Here is a 15412-nt window from a genome sequence, read left to right on the forward strand (position 1 = left end):
GACTCTGCAGGTGGCAGGCGACTGAGTGTGAGGGCCCCTCCTTACAGTGAGACGACCACTTCCCAGCCCCCCGCCCCCACCGCAGACACGTTTGGTGTCCTGCCTGATTGACTCAGCACTCACCAGGCCCGCACTTGCAGGTGGCTTCTCATTGCCAGCGTCCATCACTCCGCCTGGGCTCGTCCGCTGCAGAGGGTGTTCGCCACAAATCTAGGGGCCAGCAGTTCCAAGGGGCAGCCCTCAACTACGGAGAAAAGGGACTTCATGGCAAAGGACCCCAGCTTCTCACTACCAAGTGGGACAGTTCAGAGATACGTGCAACACAGTCTCCCAGATGTCCCCAGCAGATGTCCCCAGCGCCCGGTGGCGCACAGTGGCCACCTGCTCACGGACACCAATCACTGACCCTGTATTGGGGGCTCCTCACCACTTCCCTGCTGGGGCTTCCCCGCACCACCTCCCAGGTAAACCGCTTGCACCTGAGTCCTAGTCTCAGGGCTTCGAGGGGAACTCAGCTTAAGACACCTGCTAATTGTACTTGTGTAAATCACATCACCCCTTCCCTCGAGGCTCACATAACGACCAGTCAGGGCAATTGTTGTGCAGCTTCCCCAATCCCCAACTAGCCATCTCACTTTGTGTCTCCTCAGGAAGGGGGTCTCGTGTAGTGGTTTCCGTGTTTTTCCATGGCTGTTCCTGAGCGGACACCTGATTGCACTGATTAAGTGCCCCCGGGGACCCTGCCTACAGACCAGTCTGACCACTCACCCTCACTACCCTCTTGCCAGCCTCCGCCAGCCCCTAAGCAGTGGTTCCCAAGGAGCCCTGCACCTGAATTGCCTGGGGAACATGTTGAAAATGAACTTGCCTGGGCACTATCAACCGAATCAGAATGTCTGCAGATGAGGTCCGGGAATCTACATTTGAAACAATTTCTCAAGGGATCTTTTACAGTCCGAAGTTTGAGATCCACCGCTCAGAGGTGCGACCAGACAGCAATCAGCATCATCAGTTTACCCCAAAGACTTAACATCTCACCCTTGTTGAGCAAAAGCCATAGCACTCAGTGGACAACAGGAGGTGCTTCCTCCAAACAGTCCATCCCTTTCACTGTTCCGGCGTGCTCTCCTGGCTTCCGACAGTGCTTTGCCCATCGTGCGGAGGGCAGACGTGCCTGGGGTTTTAGGTTCCCCGAAGTAGAGCTTAGCCAATGACTACCAGGTGTGGGCTTCTGAAATCACAGGTGATTTACTTGCATCTGGGATAAACTCGTGGGGTGTAACCTACCCTCTGAGCTCCTCTGAGGCTAGAACTTCACTCAAGATCACCCCTTGCTTACGTTGAAAGAGAACGTAACTCGAGGTATCATAACCCCAGATATCAAGATAAACTACAAAGCTGTAGTAACCAAAACAGTATGGTACCGGCACAAAAACAGACCCATAGATCAATGGAACAAGATAGGGAGGCCAGAACTAAACCCACGATTATATGGTCAATTAATCTTTGACAGAGGAGGCAAGAAGATATAATGGGAAAAGCACAGTCTCTACAACAAATGGTGTTGGGAAAACTGGACAGCAACATGCAAAAGAATGAAATTGAACCACTTTCTCACACCACCCACAAAAATAAACTTAAAATGGATGAAAGACCTAAATGTGAGGCCTGAAGCCATAAAAATCCTAGAAGGGAACACAGATAGTAATTTCTCTGACATCAGCCACGGCAATGTTTTTCTAGATATGTCTCCCGAGGCAAGGGAATCAAAAGCAAAAATGAACTATTGGGACTTCATGAAGATAAAAAGCTTCTGCCCAGCAAAGGAAACAACCAACAAAACCAAAAAGACAACCTACAGAACGGGGGAAGGTATTTCCAAATGACATATCTGATAAAGGGTTAGTATCTAAACTATATAAAGAACTTACATAACTCAACACACACACAAACAAAATAATCCAATTAAAAATGAGCAGAAGACACGGACAGACATTTCGCCAAAGAAGACATCCAGATGGCCAACAGACACATGAAAAGATGCTCAATATCTCTCATCATCGGGGAAATGCAAATCAAAACCACAATGAGCTATCACATCACACCTGCCAGAATGGCTAAAATCAACAAGAAACAACGAGGGTTGGCTAAGATGTGGAGAAAAAAGGAATCCCTGTGCACTGTTGGTGGGAATGCAAGCTGGTGCAGCCACCCTGGAAAACAGTATGGAGATTCCTCAAGAAATAAAAATGTAATTACCACATGATCCAGTAATTCCACTACTGAGTATTTACCCAAAGAATATGAAAACACTAATTCAAGAAAATATGGGCACTCCTATGTTTTTTGCAGCATTATTTGCAAGAGCCAAATTATGGAAGCAGCCCAAGTGTCCATCGAGAGATGAGTGGATAAAGACGATGTGGTATGGAGATAGAATAGAATATTATTCAGCCATAAAACAATGAAATGTTGCCATCTGCAATAACATAGATGGATCTAGAAAGTATAAAGCTAAGTGAAGTAAGTCAGTCAAAGAAAGACAGATAACCATGATTTCACTCCTCTGTGGAACTGAAGAAACAAAGAAAAAAGAGACAAATGAAAAAAAGAGACCCTTAACTACAGAGAACACACTGGCGGCTGCCAGAGGGGAAGTGGGTGGGGGCGGATGGGTAAAACAGGTGATGGGGATTAAGAGTGAACTTGTCACAGTGAGCACTGAGCAACGTATAGAATTGTCGAGTCACTATATCGCACACCTAAAACTAATATGATACTGTATGTTAACTACACTGGGATTAAATTTTGAATGCAAATAGCTAATGACACCATAAATAACATTTCTGCTCAGTACCAACTTGTTCACAAGGGGTCTCAGTTACATTTAAAGAAGGTGCCCACAGGGGCACCTGAGTGCCTCAGTTGCTTAAGCGTCCGACATCCACGCAGGTCATGATCTCGCAGTCCATGAGTTTGAGCCCCGCATTGGGCTCTGTGCTGACAGCTCAGAGCCTGGAGCCTGCTTCGGATTCTGTGTCTCCCTCTCTCTCTGCCCCTCCCCCACTCGTACTCTGTCTCTCTCTCTCTCTCTAAGATAAATAAACATTAAAAAATTTTATATAAATAAAAATAAAGAAGGTGCCTGCGTGCATGGAGATCATGAAAGCTGGTGCCCTTTTCCCTCCTCTGTCATCTCTTGTCCCCTTTGGTAACAGCTAAGACTTAATTAGCACTTACTGTATCCCAGATACTGTTTGAAACACTCCACGAATAGTATGTCATTTCATCCTCACAGCAACCCAGAAAATTGGCAATTTTATCATTTCCGTTTCATGATAAAGAAAGTGAGCACACAGATAGTAAGCGACTTGCCCAGAATCACACAACCAGAAAGTGGCAGAACTAGCAATCAATCCAGACGGTCTAGTTCTAATATCTGTGGCTGACCTGGATCCCTCCCTCCTCTGATCACATTGTATTTATTCATGTGTTCATTTGTTTGGCTAACTTTGACCTGTCTTGCTCCCCATGCATTTTATATGGATCGATTTTGTCTCAACCCCATATGCTGGACTAACTTCACGATGACAAGCAGGACCTAACCCTATATAAATCTCCTAGTCCTCTGCCGCGAGTCAAGATAATTTGGCAGACATTGTTGTGTTGTCTAAGTTGGCGGCTTGTAGCCACGCGTGGCTACTTAAATTTAAATTAAGATTGAATTAAATTAAAATGTCATGTCCTCGGTCCCATTAGCCACATTTCACGTGCTCGACAGCCATTTGTGGCTAGTGGCTACCAGAATGGACCAGCACAGATACAGATCATCGCCATCACTGTCGAAAGTCCTGCTGGAGAGGAGAGTGAGTGGTACTTCAGAGGCTGGCACAGCTGATTTTTCTCTTGAAGTCTAAATAAAATTAGTTCTCTTTTGCCAGCTTCTCTAGACTCCTACACATTGCTACTCAAATCCCATTCACGTCTGCCCGGATTCGCAGGAAGGCTAACATGCTGCCTAGGACGTGGGCTGGAGGATGCGGGTGAGGGGAACCTCTCTCCTGGCCCGTCTGACTCCCAGACAAGGTCACGGCTGTAGCCTTGCTTCTGCACGTGGGGAAACGTGTATCAGGCACATTCAGGCACATCCCATTTTGTTTGCCGGTACCCACCTGCCCCTGAGTCCCTGGCCCTCAAAGGACACAGGAATGTGAAGAGGCTTTTTTTCTTTCCTTCTAGCACCTGTTTTTATTATTTTTAATATAATTTATTGCCAAATTGGTTTCCATACAACACCCAGGGCTCATCCCAACAGGTGCCCTCCTCAATGCCCATCACCCACTTTCCTGCCTTCTCCACCCCCCATCGACCCTCAGTTTGTTCTCAGTATTTGAGAGAGAGAGAAAGCGCGCACGAGAGACAGCCCACACGAGCAAGGGAGGGGCAGAGAGAGGGAGAGAGACAATCCCAAGCATGCTCTGTGCTGTCAGTGCAGAGCCCGATGCGGGGCTCAAACTCACCAACTGTGAGATCACGACCTGAGGCGAAATCAAGAGTCTGCCGCCTAACCAACTGAGCCACCCAGGCGTCCCAGCCTTCTGATATATTTGACGTCTTCCAGCCCTTGAGACAAGCTCTACTTTCTGGACATGCCAGTTTCCTGAGCCAATAAACCCCTCTTTTTGCTTAAACTGGCTTGATTTAGATTTCTGTTACTTGCACTAGAAATGATGTTAGCATAAAAGCCCTAACAGAAAACAGACACACACCAACCGACCTTACTCTCTCCAAAGAGGTCATCCCATACTTCCAGTATCGATCCTTATAAAGTGTATTCACAGAAATTTGTAATCTCAGGGCACCTGGGTGGCTCAGTCAGTTAAGCATTCGACTCTGGAGCTCTCATGATGTCACAGTTCGTGAGTTCGAGCCCCGTGTCGGGCTCTGTGCTGACAACATGGAGCCTGCTTGGGATTCTCTCTCCCTCTCTCTCTGCCCCTTCCCTGCTGTCTCTCTCTCAAAAAATAAACTAAAAGAAAAAAAAAAAGAAAGAAACGTGTAATCCCATAGCCTCCAGGAAAATGCTAGATCACTGTGTTATTTTAGCATGATATATAACAGGAAGCAATTTAAAAATGAATTTAGATCTGAATACTAGTAAAGATTGTATTATAATTTCTATTTTAATATATCCTTTAATAATACTCATAATACATGAGGACAAAGTTTGACTTTCCCCCATTTAGCAAGCGGGGGATGCTACTTATTTTCAATTCAGTATACAGGAAAGAGCATGGTTTAGCTATAAATTCAAAATGACATATCAATATTGTGTTTGGGGACCAAATGTGTATTAATATCTAGATTGATACTTAACTGTGTGTAACTGCCCTCCAAACATCTTCCATGAGCTGGTATTTGGAATTCTTGAATTTTGCACTTTAAAAAAATCAATTACTTTATTATTGTAATTTTCATGGTTTGTTTCTAAAAGAGGAGTCATGAGCACTTTCTGGCTGCTATTTGCAAGTACTTCTCCAGAAATAACACACTGTGGGTTTGGATAATTTTATTCCCAATAAAAGAAAAGGAAAATCAGATACAAATTTCTCCTTTTAACTTTTGTTTAGAAGAGCTAGAGATATCTTGATGTATTAAGAAATGATAATATGAATATACCTTATAGGTCTGAGGTCACAATTGAGAACTATCATTTTTATGTCCCTCATTAGATCGTTCTATTTGTTTTTTACCATCTTAACCATTTTTTATATATTTTTAATGTTTATTATTTATCTTTGAGAGAGAGAGAGAGCATGAGTGGGGGAGGGCAGAGAGAGAGGGAGACACAGAATGTGAAGCAGGCTCCAGGCTCTGAGCTGTCAGCACAGAGCCCGACACGGGGCTTGAACTCACAAACTGAGAGAAATCATGACCTGAGCCAAAGTTGGATGCCCAAGTGCCCAAGTGACTGAGCCACCCAGGCACCCCTTAACCATTTAAAAAAAATTTTTTAATGTTTATTTATTTTTGAGAGACAGAGACAGAGCACGAACACGGGAGGGGCAGAGAGAGAGGGAGGGAGATACAGAATCCCAAGCAGGCTCCAGGCTCCGAGCTGTCAGCACAGAGCCCGACACGGGCCTCGAACTCACAAGCTGTGAGATCATGACCTGAGCCGGAGTCGGACACTCAACTGACTGAGCCACGCAGGCACCCCACCATCTTAGCCATTTTTAAGTGTAGAGTTCAGTAGCTCACTCTATTCTAAATCATATTCATAATGCCTCCTCTCTTTAACCCATAATCCATCGTGATGATAAATTACACAAGTGAATGAAAATAACTGAAAGCTGTAAAATGGTGAACACCACCAACCGTAAGGCTAAGTAGTCAGCTGGGTGATAAAGCAACCAAGGGACTGATGCCAAAACAGGTCCAGATGATCTCCACAAACTGCCCCAAACACCTAGTCCACATCTAAGGCCTTTACGGTTGAAATTATAACAGACTCCATTATCATTTAAAAAAAAGTCACCAACCTCAGAACACTTTCACAAATCTCCAGGCATTGTTAGTACCAAAGCTGAGGTTGGAAATCTTCGCAACCCGGTTCCACCTCTCACTAGCTCTGTGACGCCGGGCCAGTTATTTCCTTTTTCCCTTTCTGATGCTTAGTTTGTGGGTACATAAATGAACACTTAAAAGATCTACCCAGTGAGCGTGGCCAGACCACAATCTGGGCACACTAGGGCCACAGCAAAGACGGAGGAGAGCATCAACTTGGACTCGGCTGGTGTTGCTTTCACTCTGATTTATTATCAAACCAGCAGATGGATAAAAGGCGCTCAAAGGATAAAAGTGATAACGATCCAAATGAGCGAAGAGATGTAGCTTGTCACGGTGGCCCTAAAAGAGCGAGGAGTCTGCCAAGTCAGAGAAACGAAAAGCCTTGACTGACTGTAGCACTAGGCTGGGGTAGGACCATGACACCATAGCAGTGGTCTACAAAGTGCGGTCCCTGGACTGGCATTTTTGACCCGGGGATTTGTGAGAAATGCAAATTCTTAGGCCCTACCCCAGACCAACTGAATCAGGAACTTTGGGGGCGGGGCCCAGCAATTTGCATCTGAAGAAGCAAGCCCTGGTCGGGGCGGATTGTGATGCCTGCCCAAGCGTGGGACACTTGCACTGCAGCAGGAGACAATTCCTTCTGCCGTGGGTTTCACCTTCCCGTTGTCGTTTCTCTCCCGGGCCTGCTTACCACCCAGAGTTACTGCGATGACAAAAACCCACGTAGACTTGGTAAGTGCTCTGTTATCGGAAGGATCCGTTTTTCTAGGGAGCAATGCTAGGCCGAGAATTTAACTGGTTCTGCCCGGGTACTGAGTGATCAGCCCCACTAACGGGCGCAAGGTTGGGCTATCCCTTTCCCTCTGGTCTTCGGGGACCACCTTCATTTTTGTTCGTAAAGGAGGAAGAGATGGGATGTCGAGGGCCCGCTACCAGACACCATCTGCCTGAGGAGCAGCCTCCTGGAACATCGTCCCGGCTCACTCAGAGCAGCACTGTCCAACAGAACTTTCTTTGGTGCTGGAGATGTTCTGTAATGTGTGCTAATCTGCACCGTCCAATACAGTAGCCACTAGCCACGTGCAGCATTTGACAACATGGCCAGTGAAACTGGGTGATTACATTTTACATTTTATTTAATTTTGATTAATTTAAATTTGAAGAGCCACATGTGGGACAGAGTTATACTAAAAAATTATTGATTGTATACCTGCAATTCGAATTTAATTGGGTGTCCTGTGTTTTTATTTGCTAAATCTGGCAACCCTACTTTACAGATTCTCAGTGATATTGACCTTGACTCCTCCAATGGAAAGTCTGATTGAAAGGGTCTCTACCCATGACCAGAGGAAGCAGATTTGACATTATACTGACCAGAAAGGGCACCTGGCTGATGTTCTTCTTCTGGAGACAATTTTCAGAGAAATATGGCTGAGAAAATCAATATAACTGATGACTAAAAAGACAAACTTGTACTATCATTCCTACACTCATACTTAGTTCTCTGCAACTGAATCCATCTTCTTGCGAGGTGAGATGGAAAGCAGTAGTCCAGAAAGCCTAACTTAGTCAAGGATCATTCTGGATTTGGGGCATGGTCCTATGTACTAGGACTGCAACAGGGAGAAATGGTACTATGGGTCATGCTACTGATTTATTTAAAACTTTTTTTAAATGTTCACTTATTTGTTTTGAGAAAGAGAGAGAGACACACACACAAACGGGGAAGAGGCAGAGAGAGGGAGAGAGAGTCCCAGCAGGCTCTGCACTGTCAGCACAGAGCCCAACCCGGGGCTCGATCTCATGAATGGTGAGATCATAACCTGAGCTGCAGTCAAGAGTCAGACCCTTTACTGAGCAAGCCACACAGGCGCCCCTATGCTGTTGATTTTAAGGCAAACCCTACCCCCTTCATTACTTAATCCTTTAATCCCCTCAATGAATGACTACCATATTAAAGTCATCATAGGAAATGAAAAAAAAAAAAAGACCCAGAGTCTTTCCTTATGACTATACTTAAGCTTTGCTTCAAAAACAAATCAAAAATATATATATATAGCAACTAGAATACTGCCAGTTCTCGGGAACACTTGATAATATTTTCCCCACAACCCTATAATTTCAAGATGTGATCAAATGGAGGTGCCTTTATATCTCCATTCACTCTGGCCCTCACTCTCTGCCATAACTATCTCGTCTCTGGCATCTTGAGGTCTCCAAGCTCATTCCTGATGTAATAACATATTATTTTACAGTTACTTATTAAGTAGATATTTGATAACATCATTTTTAACTAGAGGAAAGGATTTGGAAATTGGCACTCATTCCCCAGGAATAGCAAAGAAAACACACATGGTGTTTTTATAAAGTAAATGGTGTTCCAGAAGGCAGACTGATTCTTGTAAAACCCAGGCCCCTTCTGTTTCCAAGAATGTCCAGGTCAAAGAGTAATGATCACGGTTTTTCCCTTTCAGCAGGTTTTAATGTAACAAACAACCAGCAGGTTTAAAAACAAATCTTAATAGCATTGTATCTAGACCATCACCTTTGATATTCTCCTATTTTCTCTATTGCTTAAAATACTCACACGGATATATATTTAGCTTTGGAGATCTGGCGATTTGGGAACCAATGGGTCTCTGGGAAGAGATTATTAGGTGATCATATTGCTCTCTGCCTCCTCCACCCTCCCCCGGGGTCCTTCTCTGTCTCTGCTACCCACTTCACTAAGAAAAGGTATTGAGACTGGGAAACAGTCTCAGAGAACCTGCCAGAGAGAATCTGCCCAAATTTTTGAAGGGGCTCCTCTAAAAATAGCTCAAGTTTAAATCTGAAAATGGGGCAGTCACCCTCGAGGGCTGCCATGTAACTGGCACACAGACTGTGGTTCTCAAAGTGTGGGTGGTGCCTGGCCCAGAAGCAGCGGCAGCATCTGAGAACTTTCTAGAAATGCTAATTCTCAGGGCTCACTCACGCAGACGTATCTGGATGACAGCAGTTACCTGAGTATTCTATCCTTCTTTTTTTCTTTTTTAACCTTTCATGCTTCTCTTTCTTTCTCCGGAAGCAGCGCCCCCCTCCCTCAGGCACATTCAGACCTTTCCTCAGTCAGAGTACAGCAGCATTCTCGAAGCGTGGTCCCAGGACCAGAAGCATCAGCCTCAGCTGAGAACATGTCAGAGGTGCACGTTCTCGAGCCCCACCCACTCGGGGCTACTGAATCAGAAATCCAGAGGGTGAGGCTCAGCGGTCCGTGTTCTAACAAGGCCTCCAGTGATTCTGGATGCACACCAAAGTTTGAGAAACGGTGAAGAGTAGTCCCTGCTATTTTGCCTATTCTGTGACTTGGAAGCTTGCCCAAAAAGCCCTGTGATTTTATTCTCATGGGATTTTATTCCTTTGTCAGTCTGCCTTATCCTCGAAAAAGTATTAAAAATTGAAAATTCCATCCACAGTATTATCTGCAGATATAAATCTACGTTTCTCAAGAGAATTCATTTCAGGAAGGGTGTCTCAGCAGGCCGCGTGGGCTCCGTGCGATGGGAAAGCCATCATGGAGAGCCGTGGGTTCGAAGATGCCTCCTTTCCCCCTTGATGTAGGTAAGAGAGTGTTGCTGTCGTTGTTATTGTTGTTTTAATCAAGTTGGTAGAACAGTTTGCCAAGATTTGGATCTACTGGAGCATAAGAAACCATTCTCACAGCCCGCCCACCCACGGAAGCCTATCTCTGGGGAGACATTTAAGCTCTCCATCTTTAACTTAGAAGGTTAGTGCAAATTCAGCTTCTCAATCGTTTGGTACTATGGATGCAAAGGTAGAGGTATCTTTCAAGTCAATGGGTATGAAAGTCAGGTTTAATCCAGTCTCTCCCCCTCCAGACCCTCCTTCACATTCCTGCCGGACCAACTGTGTTAAACCAGCTCCAATCATAGCATTTCCCTCCAGGGGTGGCTCCCCAGTACCTACCAAATTAACTTCCTATTTCTCACCGGGCATTCAAGACTGAAACTGTAGATCCTCAACTGAATCATATGAAACTGCCATTTTAATTGGGCAAAAATGGTCGAACATCACCAATTTCATGTGGTTCAACCTGTTATCCATTTCATATTTAATTTGTTAAACTTCTCTATGACCTTTTTCTTTTTTCTATTTTAAGATTTAAGCTTCTTGGACTTGTAATGCTTAATCTTAAAACTGCCACCCCAACTGCTGGTGAAAAATCTCAGAAAAAAATGTTGCCTTCCTACAGGTACAGAGAGGCAGACGCTATTGTGTGGCACAAAGCCAGTGCCATGTCATAAACTTAGAACTGGAACATTTACTCAAGTCTCTGTCCCACCGTCCTGGCCAGGATGGTGGTGTGAGTAAAGGCCATGATCCTGTTTTGTTTTCTGTTACTATAAAGCTGTCCTTTAGAGTGTTATTTGTAGAGAAACCTATCTCTTAAGATACGTGGATATCAGAGTCGGTTGCTATGTGTGGTAAAATAGAACCCATAACGTTCCTCTTAGGTGCACAACATAATGATCTGACATGTGTATACACTGCAAAATGATTACCGCGGTGAGTCTAGTCAACATCGATCACCGCATGTAGTTACCAACTGTTTTCCCTGAGTAACCTTTAATCCCACTGCAGATGGAACAGGTGCCTGACTCCGCCAAGTATGAAGCAAAAGGCCTTGCGTGTAAGCATGCTCTCAGTATTTAAAAGATGACACTGAAGAAGTCTCCCACAACCAGTATTAAGGGATATCTTGGGTCTAACTGACCCCTAAAACCAAACCATTCTTCTTCCCCACTGCGGGAAGTCAACAACATCCCTGCACACCTTGAAGATTCTAGGGCCTGGCTCATCACTACACTGTAAGAGTTCTTGGTGATTTCCAGCCACGTAGATAGATGAGCCTGCCAATAGTCTGGCCCCTGGTTCGCTTGACCTTCTCTTTTCCAGTGATTGTGTTCACCACCTGCACCAGGAGGCCACTCCTGTGGTTTTACCCTAGACCTCATCAGTACCGATGACCATAGGCCCCCATAATCGCACCTTCAAATGCCACACTCTCCAAACAACGCCAAAAATAGTAATTTCAAAATAACTCTGGTTTCTCAGAGTGTAAAGAAGATGCATAGCCCCAAATACCACTTCTTATAATCACCCGCTTCCCCCTCCACCTCTGGCACAGAAGCTCCAACACTTCTGTGAAGAGCTGCTTAGAACCCAAGAGTAAGCCTGCTGGGTGGGGGCGGGGCATGAAGGGATTTGCTGTGAAGCTATTTGTGCGTACCACTTCACAACTCTTCCAGAACATCTTTTTCATATCAAAGAATGCCCCCCATAGGGGTAATAGGGGTGGAGGGCGAAAGCTTCCCGAGCTGCCCCCGCCCCCCCCCCCCCCCCCCGCCGCCTTCGCCACGGACTTCTCACTCAAGTCTCAAACACTTTAGAAAACTCACCCCAAACATTCCTTCGAAAAACTGTCCCACCAGCTATAGACCTCTGCCCATTCCCATTGGAAACTGGGACGGCAAAGCCAGAGACCCTGGATCGAGACGACAAAAGGCGGCTGGGAAGCTGTGGGTGCGTGCAGGCGCGTACGTGTGCGTGCGTGTGTGGGCGTGCGTGCAACAGGACTTGTCCGGTGGTGCCAGAGCTGCTAAAGCCCAACGCTGCGATCAGGAAGCATCAGGTGCGCCTACATGCTGAGGAGGGGCTCCAGCCTTCCAACCCAGCAGACGCGTGCTCTCAGACAAAAGGACCGAGAAATGGAACAGCTGGCCCCCATTACGGCTCCCTGCGACCTCCACCCCCCACTCGCCACCCACCAACCTATGTCGACACGACAGGGCCGGGGAGGGCAGGGAGGGGAGCTGAGTGTTCCTGGTGAGAGGCTGCTTTTTCCAGGGGAGAGGAGATGTACCGGTGCCCTCCTGCTCTCCCAAACCGAGAGACAGGTAAGGGACAGCCCTGAGAGAGCTGCTCGAGGGCAGTGGGAAGGTCTGCAGGACAGGCAGGTTGGCACCCGGTTTCCTGCCTGGACCCTCGCTGAGCTGCACAGACCCGCAGGCCCACTCTGCGGCCCTGGGAGCTCTGGGCGAGGGAATTTTTGCCCGGGCTTAACAAACACGCTTACTGATGTGTTGTGCGTGAACCTGGAGTCTGGTGCCCCCTGGTGGTCAAGAAACATCTAAACGTCAGAAGCTCCAAAAGTACTGAGGCGTAATGTGCCTGAAAAGAAAATGGGACCATCACTCCCAGCCTTCAGAGCTGGGAAACGGACCTTAGCAGTTCCCAAAGCTCCATGTGGAGGAGCACAGGGCTTACGTAGAGGGCTGTCCAGGAGATGGGAGACAGAACCGGCAGAAGGGCGTGGGAATCAGCAGGCAAAGCTGCCCTTTGCTGAGGGATGCCCCGGGGAAGGAGGAACCCAGACGAAAAACAGCACGGCCTCCAAGGCAGAGACCCCCCCACCCCCACCCCAACCCGCCGACCTGCAGGGCACCTCACAAGATCATGGCATCAGACCTGGAAAAGGACCATATCCACAGGAGTTCTCTGTCTCCCTTCTCTGACCCTAAAACCAGAAGATATAATATTGGGATTGGGATTGGCCAGCTTTACCAACCAAGATAACCCTCCAAGTTATGAGATATGCCCAAGGTGTCATTAAAGAATGGGAAAAGAGGCTTGGTGCCACACAGTTGAAAGCAGTGATTGGAAAAAAACAAGAGTTACATGTATACAGTCCACCACTGAGTTGAGACCTGTCAACACATCAGTTACATGCACCCAGGCACAGGCATGGATTTAGAAGGACACGGAAAATAGCAACTGTGCCACTTACTACTTGTACTGCTTCAGGCCAGGCCTATCTGACCCTCAGTTTCTTCAGTCCTCAGGGGATAATAATAGCTAATGAGCAACGTTATTCAAAGATTAGAGGCAGGGTATGTAAACAAAGAGAAGCTACTATGTATTTATATATTTGTTTGCCATGGTCAGGAGGCATTAGTTTCCCAGTTTCCTTTGACAAAAGATTTGAAGCAGTCTATGAAAAAAGGTAAAAAGAACTACTAAAATAGAAAGAAAGAAAAAAAATTTTAAAGAGCAAGGGAATGCTGAAGAGCTAACCATAAATGTAAACGTGGTGGTTCCAGCTTCACATTTGGTTTTGAGTTTCCTGTCAGCTGAAGTGAAAAGGGAAACCTGAGAACTTGTACAATTCCCGTTACCAGAAAGGGGCAGGGTCGCTGCCTTCTCAGGGGAGACAAGCTCTTCTGGGCTCCAAATTCGAAAAGCAAAGCCTCAGCAGGAATGTTTCCGCACTGGCTTGTACCTTACCTGAAACCTTGTCTATTCTTTACCACAGGGTTCCAAATGCCCTGAACTACTAATAGAGAAGTAGATTAGTAATTGGGACCGGGCCAAAGTACTGAAAGTTGATGGGCCAGATTTCTACACTTCAGAGCATGGTGGTATTCTCCAGCAATTCTTACCCCACAGTTCTTCAAATGCTTTCAGATGTGCTGTCCCTCAATACAATCCATTGCAAAATCACCCAAAGGACATTTAGACCCACCACTTCCACCCCCAAGGAAATGTTTCCATTTGTAACTCAAGCAGAAGCTTTAGACTGATGACAAATGAAAGCAAAAGTATAGATGCATTTTTAGATGAAAGAGCTAAATTCAAAAGGCTCTTCTCTTTCCAGAACCAATTCAGCCCTCTAAAGGCCACACCGCTCTCCCTTCAAGGCCAAGGTCACCTTTCAGGAGCATTAGCACATGAAGTAAACAGCTTTTGCAAAACAGTGCCACAGGTGAGCCTTCCCATCCGAAGCGCAGAGGCACCGCAGCTAATCTGCATATGCTAACTCGAGTTACCGGGGAAGAAGCCCGAATAAGCCACCGTCCTCCCTCACCTTTACTTTCATCCCCACATAGGTTTTGCTTTTACCATATGGTAATTATTTCCAAATCACAAGTGCAAACACTCACTCTGATTGGAAAATTAGCAGATTTCAAACTCGGGTAATTTGTCCCTAATGAGGAACTTGTTGAACTGAATTTAACAATTAACTCGAACACCCTTTGCTGCCTGCGGCTTATGAGAGTGAAGCGGGAAAGAAGGAAGGGCAAGCCGAGGGCCAGGCCTGGCAGGACTTTGGCACAAGACGAGGGTTGGGATGGGGCAAGGTGTGTAATGGGGTTGTGGGAACATCAGGAACTTGACTGTTCAGATGGATATATATAGCCAATCACAAACATATGCCAAAGTAGGGGCGCCTGAGTGGCTCAGATGGTTAAGCTTTCGACTTCGGCTCAGGTCATGATCTCATGATCTCAGGGCTCTGTGCTGACAGCTCCGAGCCTGGAGCCTGCCTCCGATTCCGTATCTCCCTCTTTCAGCCCCACCCCTGCTTGCGCTCTGTCTCTCAAAAATAAATAAATGTTAAAAAAAAAGTTTTAAAAAAACAAATATATGCCAAAGTAGTGAGAATAATATGGTGAGCCTCCATGTACCCATCACCCCAGCTCCCACAATTACCAAGTCATGGTTGCTCTGACTTCATCCATGCTGAGGAGCAAGAGATCAAGAAAATGGACAGGGAAGAAGAGTGAAACAGCAGGGGGTGGGTCTCCTGCCTCGAATTCCCAAAGGTTCCAAGATCTCTAGGGGCAGAGGTGGGATGGGTGAGTATAAACTGCTGGGAGGGTTTCAGCCCCCTTCATTAGCATTTTGAATCTGGCAGGGCAGACCCTGGGAAAGAGATGACCCGTTTTCCAGGTCTCTGCTACCACCGCCCTGCCCCAGGGCTGGGGTCGCTTGTTCTCTC

At 46.3% G+C, this 15412-nt stretch overlaps 1 long non-coding RNA gene across 1 annotated transcript in view; it reads right to left on the bottom strand.

Moving 5' to 3' along the window:
* The window catches only part of LOC109249359 (uncharacterized), a 68279-nt gene extending 56131 nt beyond the window's left edge, over positions 1 to 12148 (bottom strand). Inside the window, exon 1 of the long non-coding RNA XR_008418310.1 lies at positions 12033 to 12148. This is a non-coding gene — a long non-coding RNA (uncharacterized LOC109249359). The remainder of the gene's footprint in view (positions 1 to 12032) is intronic.
* Positions 12149 to 15412: the final 3264 nt, after the last annotated feature.

The sequence above is a fragment of the Panthera pardus genome, unplaced genomic scaffold (genome assembly GCF_024362965.1).
Source record: "Panthera pardus isolate Hobbes unplaced genomic scaffold, ASM2436296v1 HiC_scaffold_27, whole genome shotgun sequence".
Taxonomy (NCBI): domain Eukaryota; kingdom Metazoa; phylum Chordata; class Mammalia; order Carnivora; family Felidae; genus Panthera; species Panthera pardus.